The sequence below is a fragment of the Orbicella faveolata genome, unplaced genomic scaffold, assembly GCF_042242905.1.
Source record: "Orbicella faveolata isolate gen_17 unplaced genomic scaffold, um_ofav_v1 contig_34, whole genome shotgun sequence".
Taxonomy (NCBI): domain Eukaryota; kingdom Metazoa; phylum Cnidaria; class Anthozoa; order Scleractinia; family Merulinidae; genus Orbicella; species Orbicella faveolata.
Window position 1 is genome coordinate 30944921 of NW_028301563.1, and position 6429 is coordinate 30951349.

At 41.2% G+C, this 6429-nt stretch overlaps 1 long non-coding RNA gene across 1 annotated transcript; it reads left to right on the forward strand.

Moving 5' to 3' along the window:
* LOC149105746 (uncharacterized) lies at nt 1-4164 on the forward strand. The gene is made up of 2 exons (XR_016201498.1): nt 1-316; nt 3711-4164. It is a non-coding gene; the product is annotated as an uncharacterized LOC149105746 (long non-coding RNA).
* The last annotated feature ends 2265 nt before the right edge of the window (nt 4165-6429 follow it).

Consider the following 6429-nt stretch of genomic DNA (forward strand, 5'->3'; position numbering starts at 1 on the left):
ACCAAGCTAGGCGCGGTAGCCCAGGAGTAGAAAAAGCCACGATTATCCGTTTTGTATCTAGTTTTAGTAAAGTGCCTTCGTAGTTTTAGCCTTCGTCCGTCGTTTACTACATATTCAGAGGTAAAGTGCCAGCCTAGAACTTCGTTGTTTCTTGCCTCACAGTTCTCTGTCGAACGCACTTGCCATACTGAACTGCCCATTCTCTCATGATCTGCTCTTGGGTAGAATTTAAGTGCCTTGTTTTGCCAAGATGCGAAAGTTTGGAAATGTCTTTCAGTGGAGTTGAACTGTCTGGAATTGGATAGTAGGATGTTAGGTGAGTGAAATAACAGGCTGCCCAGCTTGTGATCCTTTTGATGCTTTCGTAAACAGTGTTTCCCAGATTACGGGAGTAGTTAAGAGATGTGGGGCATTGATCCTTGAAATGACCAACAGCGTGCAGATTTTCCACTTGGGTTGTCAGACAAGCGTGAAAATCAACGTGGATGTCTTTGTTGGTAGACTTCAATTTATCATCCAGCCGATTAAGTTGATTGTAGATCATTTGTACGGACTTAAGCGACAGGTTCGAGATAGTACCGTCAGCGCCGTTTGTGGCTTTCTGGGAGTCAATCGTTTGAGATCACCGACTTCCTGCAGAGCTTCAGCTATTGATAGGCGTGGAACCGTCTGATATATCAGATAAACTGAAAACGCGCGGAACAATTTGCCAACTAGGTTTTTCAGATAGGTGACTGTACCGGTAATTGTAGTCAGGCATCCTGTCTGAGGGTCAGTGACAAGACATTGCAATTTTCAGTGCAAACTCCCATCGGCTGACCAAACGAAGAGTTTTCTGCTTTTCCCTCTGCGTTACCCTCTTAGCTGTTTCCAGCAATCACATCAACACTGCCATCCTGATGAAGATACTTGACCTGGAAAGCTCCCGCATCACAGAACAAGACACCGTCCAAATAACTTGCTACTCCTCTACATTCAGAGCATAACGCAGTGTCATTGTGTAAGATAAAAGAACTTTGTCTTGATGTGAGATCGATTGATAGAAGCTCACCTTGCTTCTCGGCTTCATTCTTGCCTTTGAATGACACAAACAGTGTTTCATTATTCACACACATGGATAGCACTTGGAGACATTCAGCTGGGTAAGAACACAACTCCTTTACTAGTCCATGCATTGCAACTCCATCATACGTGAACTCAATTGTGCAAAAATGTCGCTCGGTGTCGCTGGCACTTACGATGATAGATTCTGTCGTGCTGCATATACTGGATGTGCCCTTGAGAAAGAAAGACCTTTTTGGTGTCGTGTTTTGCTTTCTGGTGTTCACTGGTACGCTTCTTAATGATATCTTTCATTCGGTCCCGTAACTGCTGTACTGTACCTTCTGTGGATACTTGCCACCCTTCTAGAACATTCTGAAGATGTTCTTTCTTCAGTTTGTCCACAGGAGGCGTTACATTGCCCGATATCAGATTGAAATGACATTGATGCTCGTTGGCTCCGAAACGTACGCAATGCCTTTAAGGTACACAATGTTTCTTGCATCCCCAAGTTCCTTGATTATCTTTACCTCCGCCGGAGAATGGAGTCGTACTTGCAGAAGTCTTGTCGTCTTGTTCATAGGCTTGTAGTCCGACACTAGCAGCCTCCCGTGGCCCCCAAGGTCACCGCCATTGGATGTGGGTAGAGGCCACTTCTGTTCGTTTCGGTAACTTTGTATCTGTCTGGTACAACTGGATGTACCATTCTACCAACTTTCTGCAACTGCTCCAGGACTGTACCTTTTGTGAGATACAGGATACAGTCCACATCCATCAGGAAATCAATGGGTTTATTTGAACCTGTCAACATGTTTCGTTTGTCGCTACTCTCAGTCGGCTTGGCTCAAGCGTTAAACTCACTAAGGTCACGCAAAAAATCTGATCACAATGCAGTGAAATTCAGCTACGAACTCAACTTTAGACATTGACAATTTATTTCTTATCTATTCACGATTCACAGCCAAGGACTTGTAAATTTCACGCCTCACGGAATACACTTCAATCACGATTCACGGAACAGTTTTTTATCAAATCACGATTCACACTGCACAAAAAAACCGTATCACAGCGTCACGAAATTACCCTTGCCCCCCCTCTTTATACCATATGGTAGATCAAAATCAAAAGAAGTTAAGCTCAAGCTTAAAATTGAGTGTATATGATCTGATCTGTTAGAGTGATGTGTGAATTACAAGAAAGCAACAAGGCCAGACCAGTGATGTTCGTGTAACACTCGTTGTCATTTGCCTTCCAATACCTGTGGTATCATATTGCTCTCCCTGGTAAGCCTTGTTGGCAATTGTTGATAACGTATGTAGTTTGAAAAAGACAAGTCAATCGATAAAAAAATCGATAAAATACAGTTAACCCAGGTATAGATGCAAAATTTTCGTTGTTTCCCTATGGAAGCCATTCTTTTTCAGTTGAGATTTACGCAGCATGGTCGAGTGGTCACAGAGATGCCAACCTAAAAAAATCAAAATCCGGGAGATCACCAATTTTACCATTTTTGACTCTAAAAACTTGCTCCAAGTAGAGATATGCCAATTTAATCTCAAAATGCATCAAATGTCTAAAATTTCCTCTCCCAAAATGCCCAAAATCATCCAAAAATGGCTGAAAAATGTTTTTTACGAGTTTTATTCCTATTGTCCAGGAGATCTGGTGACCTGTACAGGAGAGTGGAAGACTGGGTCTGTATCCAGGAGATTCCTGGATAATTTGGGAGAGTTGACATAGATGGGTCAGTGGGTCAGACTCACAATCCAGGGGGGTCTCAGGTTCAAGTTCTGCTCTGACCACTACCAGGATTCTTTTTTTACGGTAGCCCAGGTTCAAATTGCTGACTAGGCTTGTAAATAGCCAGCTGGTTTGCCATCGGCAAGTTGGGATTCTTAACAATGTTATGTTCAATTTGAATTATTGTTTCAGTTGTTTGCTCAGCCCCACTAGCCTTTGTGCCATAAACACTTCCAAGGGTAAATAAGGGTTATTACAGTCGAGCCCCGTTAATACAGACACCAAAGGGACCATGGATAGTGTCCATATTAACGGCGTGTCGTTATTAAGTGGGTTCAGTGTAAATTAAGTCAAAAATACAGCACTGTACACATCTTATTGGAGCAAAATATCAAAAGATATAAAACAAAACAGTAACATCAACAAATTGAATGTCTATAACGTACTGTTGTCATTTTTCCATAGATAAATCTATAAGAAGGCAAAAACTTAAGCCCCTCATACATACAGTGTGCATTACCATTGTTGTACATTGGCTAATTCTGTAAGAATGGAACGCAACATTACGTCTTTCGTTTATGCACATTTACACATTAACTCAGTTATATACAGTGCTTGAAATCATTTATTGGCAAAAATTAATAGTCAGTTATTGTCTATCTAGGGGCTTGTACCTTCAGCACTCACTGATTTGGAAATCTGTCACCATTTATCCTAGATCCATGCCTGTGACCCCATCCCTGAAATTTTATAGGGTTATCCTAGTAGAAAACCAATACTCACTTCCACATTTGGTGGAGAGAGACACTATGAGAGTAAATAAAAGTGTCTTGCCCACAATACAACACAAAGATCCCCTCCAGAGCTTGAAATCCTGAGTCCAATGGAGTTACTGACTAATGCTGATTTTGACTTTTGTTTATTAACAGAAAGCACTTGAAACTGTTGATGGTGTTCACAACTGCTATACAAAACTGTTCAAAGGCCACTCGTTGGTAGGCAGAAAGCACAACTTTTCCTTTGTGTACAGTGTAGTTACAAAGAATGGTTATTGTAGGTAGTATCAGCTGATTTAAAATGGAGGGTAAAGCTACCTGGCGATCGCCAAGAACTACAAAAAGGAAGCAGTTTTTTGACAATGGCAACTTGTCTAATGAGAAGGGAAAGCAGTTCCGAACATGCGAGAAAGCTGGCTGCCCTGCATCAAAACCAACTTGCTGTGCAAGATTTGATGAAACGTGAGTTTCTTGATGTAAAATTTGTACCTTGTATAAAAGTGTAGTTTACGTCACTTTTTCATGAGCTGTTTGTAAAACAGTACAAAGTTAACTGAAATTCAATGTGACTGTGTGGTACATGGTGAAATTAAAGGGGCAGTATCACAGGAGGTCTTGCTAGAATGATAAAGGTGCACTCACTGATCAACAAAATAACCTTAAAACGACAAAAGAGGCGTAAATTCAATCTCTAAGAGATAAATGATTTTTAGTGATTTTCCTCCAAGTAACAGTGTCAAACTTGAATCGTTGTCCCGACGTTTCCAAGTTTTAGAGCACTTCTTTCCTACTCGTCTGTAGCCACAACAGTTGTAAACAAATTTTGTGACTAGTGCGGTGGATTTTAGCAAGGTTAGGCAACTACTAGTGGATTTTCAATTAATACCAACACCTTCATTGGATTTTCAAGTAGCACTAAATCTTGGTGAGACTGCCCCTTTAACAGGCTTTCTTCACTTTGTATTGTAGTGCTTGCAGCATTTCCCATCCATGGTAAAAGAAGTGACTGCAGGTGTTACACATTAAGCTACAGTTTCCTTCAAGGGCACCATGTTTAAGTTTAAGTAACCCATTTCACCTGTCAGTCTGAGAATGTTGTGTGTTGCATTTCTTGTCGTCGCAATTGCCTGTACATCGGAGAGACTGGAAGGCGACTACGGGAACGTTTCAGCGAGCACCTCTGCAGAATTCGAAACCGATCGCGCGGGTTTCCCGTAACTGAACATTTCAACTCCGCCTCCCACTCTCTGGATGATATCATGGTCTGTGGCCTGAAACGGTGCTCTGGCAGTAACATCAGCCACAAGCAGCATGAAATGAAATTAATCTTCAAGCTGGACACGCTTCGACCGAACGAACTGAACATTGACTTTAGTTTTTTTGTGATTGTGGATCTAGCGCGTATTACACATACGCGCGCTAAAACAATGGTTTTCCTATTTGTTTACCGTGTACTTCATGCGCGCGCTAACCACGCGTGCCTACGCGTACAGTTTTTGTATGGCGTGGCTCACGGCAATCATTCCACCTTCTGAAGAAGGGCTAGGCCCGACACGTTTAGACTAGCAGAAAAACTTTGACACTTTTAGAGCCTTTTGAGCATTATTTCTAGCCCATAACAATTTAATAGTAAAAGAGAAATGTCAAAACCATGTTTGTTTAAGATTCACATTTTTTACCCTAAGAGGAGTCGTTGCTATGTGTATAGCGGGCTCTTACTACACAAAAATAGTAACACACAGCTGTTTTGAGAAAGGTTGTCTTACCAAAACGTAAAAGCGTCCGCGACAATGCCGAAAGGCGTTATGGGTAATGGTGGTTCACGGTTGCTTGAAAAAGAAATTTAAGGTGGCTCCCTATAGTTTTATGATCGCACGCGCGCTTATGGCGAAAGCTCAAGTAATCTGCGCGCGATCAAAGGAAAACGTCAGTGTCTTTCGATATTTTATGACGTCAAAAATGAGTTTGTGCGAGTGGAGTGGTGAAATTTTCTTTTCCCATGGATCAACTCATAGTAAAGGCGTCTGATTCTCATTAACCCTTCTCTTAGCTTATCATCATCAATAGAAAATTTCAGTGTAGAGATCGAGATGGCCTTTGTAAGGTACTTACTGCCACGGCAGTACCACTCGAGAAATACTACATTAATTGAGAAAAAAGAACTGTGGTTTGGTCAGCGTTTTACTTCAGTGGTGCCAGTCCCAGGACAGAGCTCACGGTTAACAGGAAACCGTCGAAGGTGACAGGTGAGCCTGTGTTACAGAAGTCAGTGGAACAGCTTGTAGTTTTACAGCATCCAAGATTGGTTGTTTTATCACAATCACGGCCTTTAACTGGCTGGTTGACAAGATGAAGAGCAGCTAGCATGAAAAACTTTTACACGGCGTAATACACAGTATCGCATGAAAGTACTGCTCAGTAGCTTTCTTTTGAATGGTCAGACACTAAGGTTTCAATTGTTTTTTCTTTCTTCTCGGGCAAAATCGATCAAAAATGAGCGGCAAAGTCAGAGGCTCGAAAATTCAAAAGTAAAGATGGTTATTATAAACTATTAATCGTAAGTCGTATTTGAACTTCCTTACTTGTATATTTAGAGCTAAATAGATTGCAATTCGATAAGAAATCAAATATTTCACGCAATTTGAAAGCTAATGACACAAGACAGCTAAACTAGAGCTCTTCATTTAGCCGATTTTCAAATGCTCAAAATACATGAAATACTGAATCTAGAAGACCCATGGCTGTGAATAATTAGCACACATCCTTGTACATTTATTTTTGTCTTGATTACGTACAACATATATAACGCATGCGCATAGGCTAAGTCAGGTTAAGCAACTTGAATCTGCAGTAAGTTATGATCAACATGCTA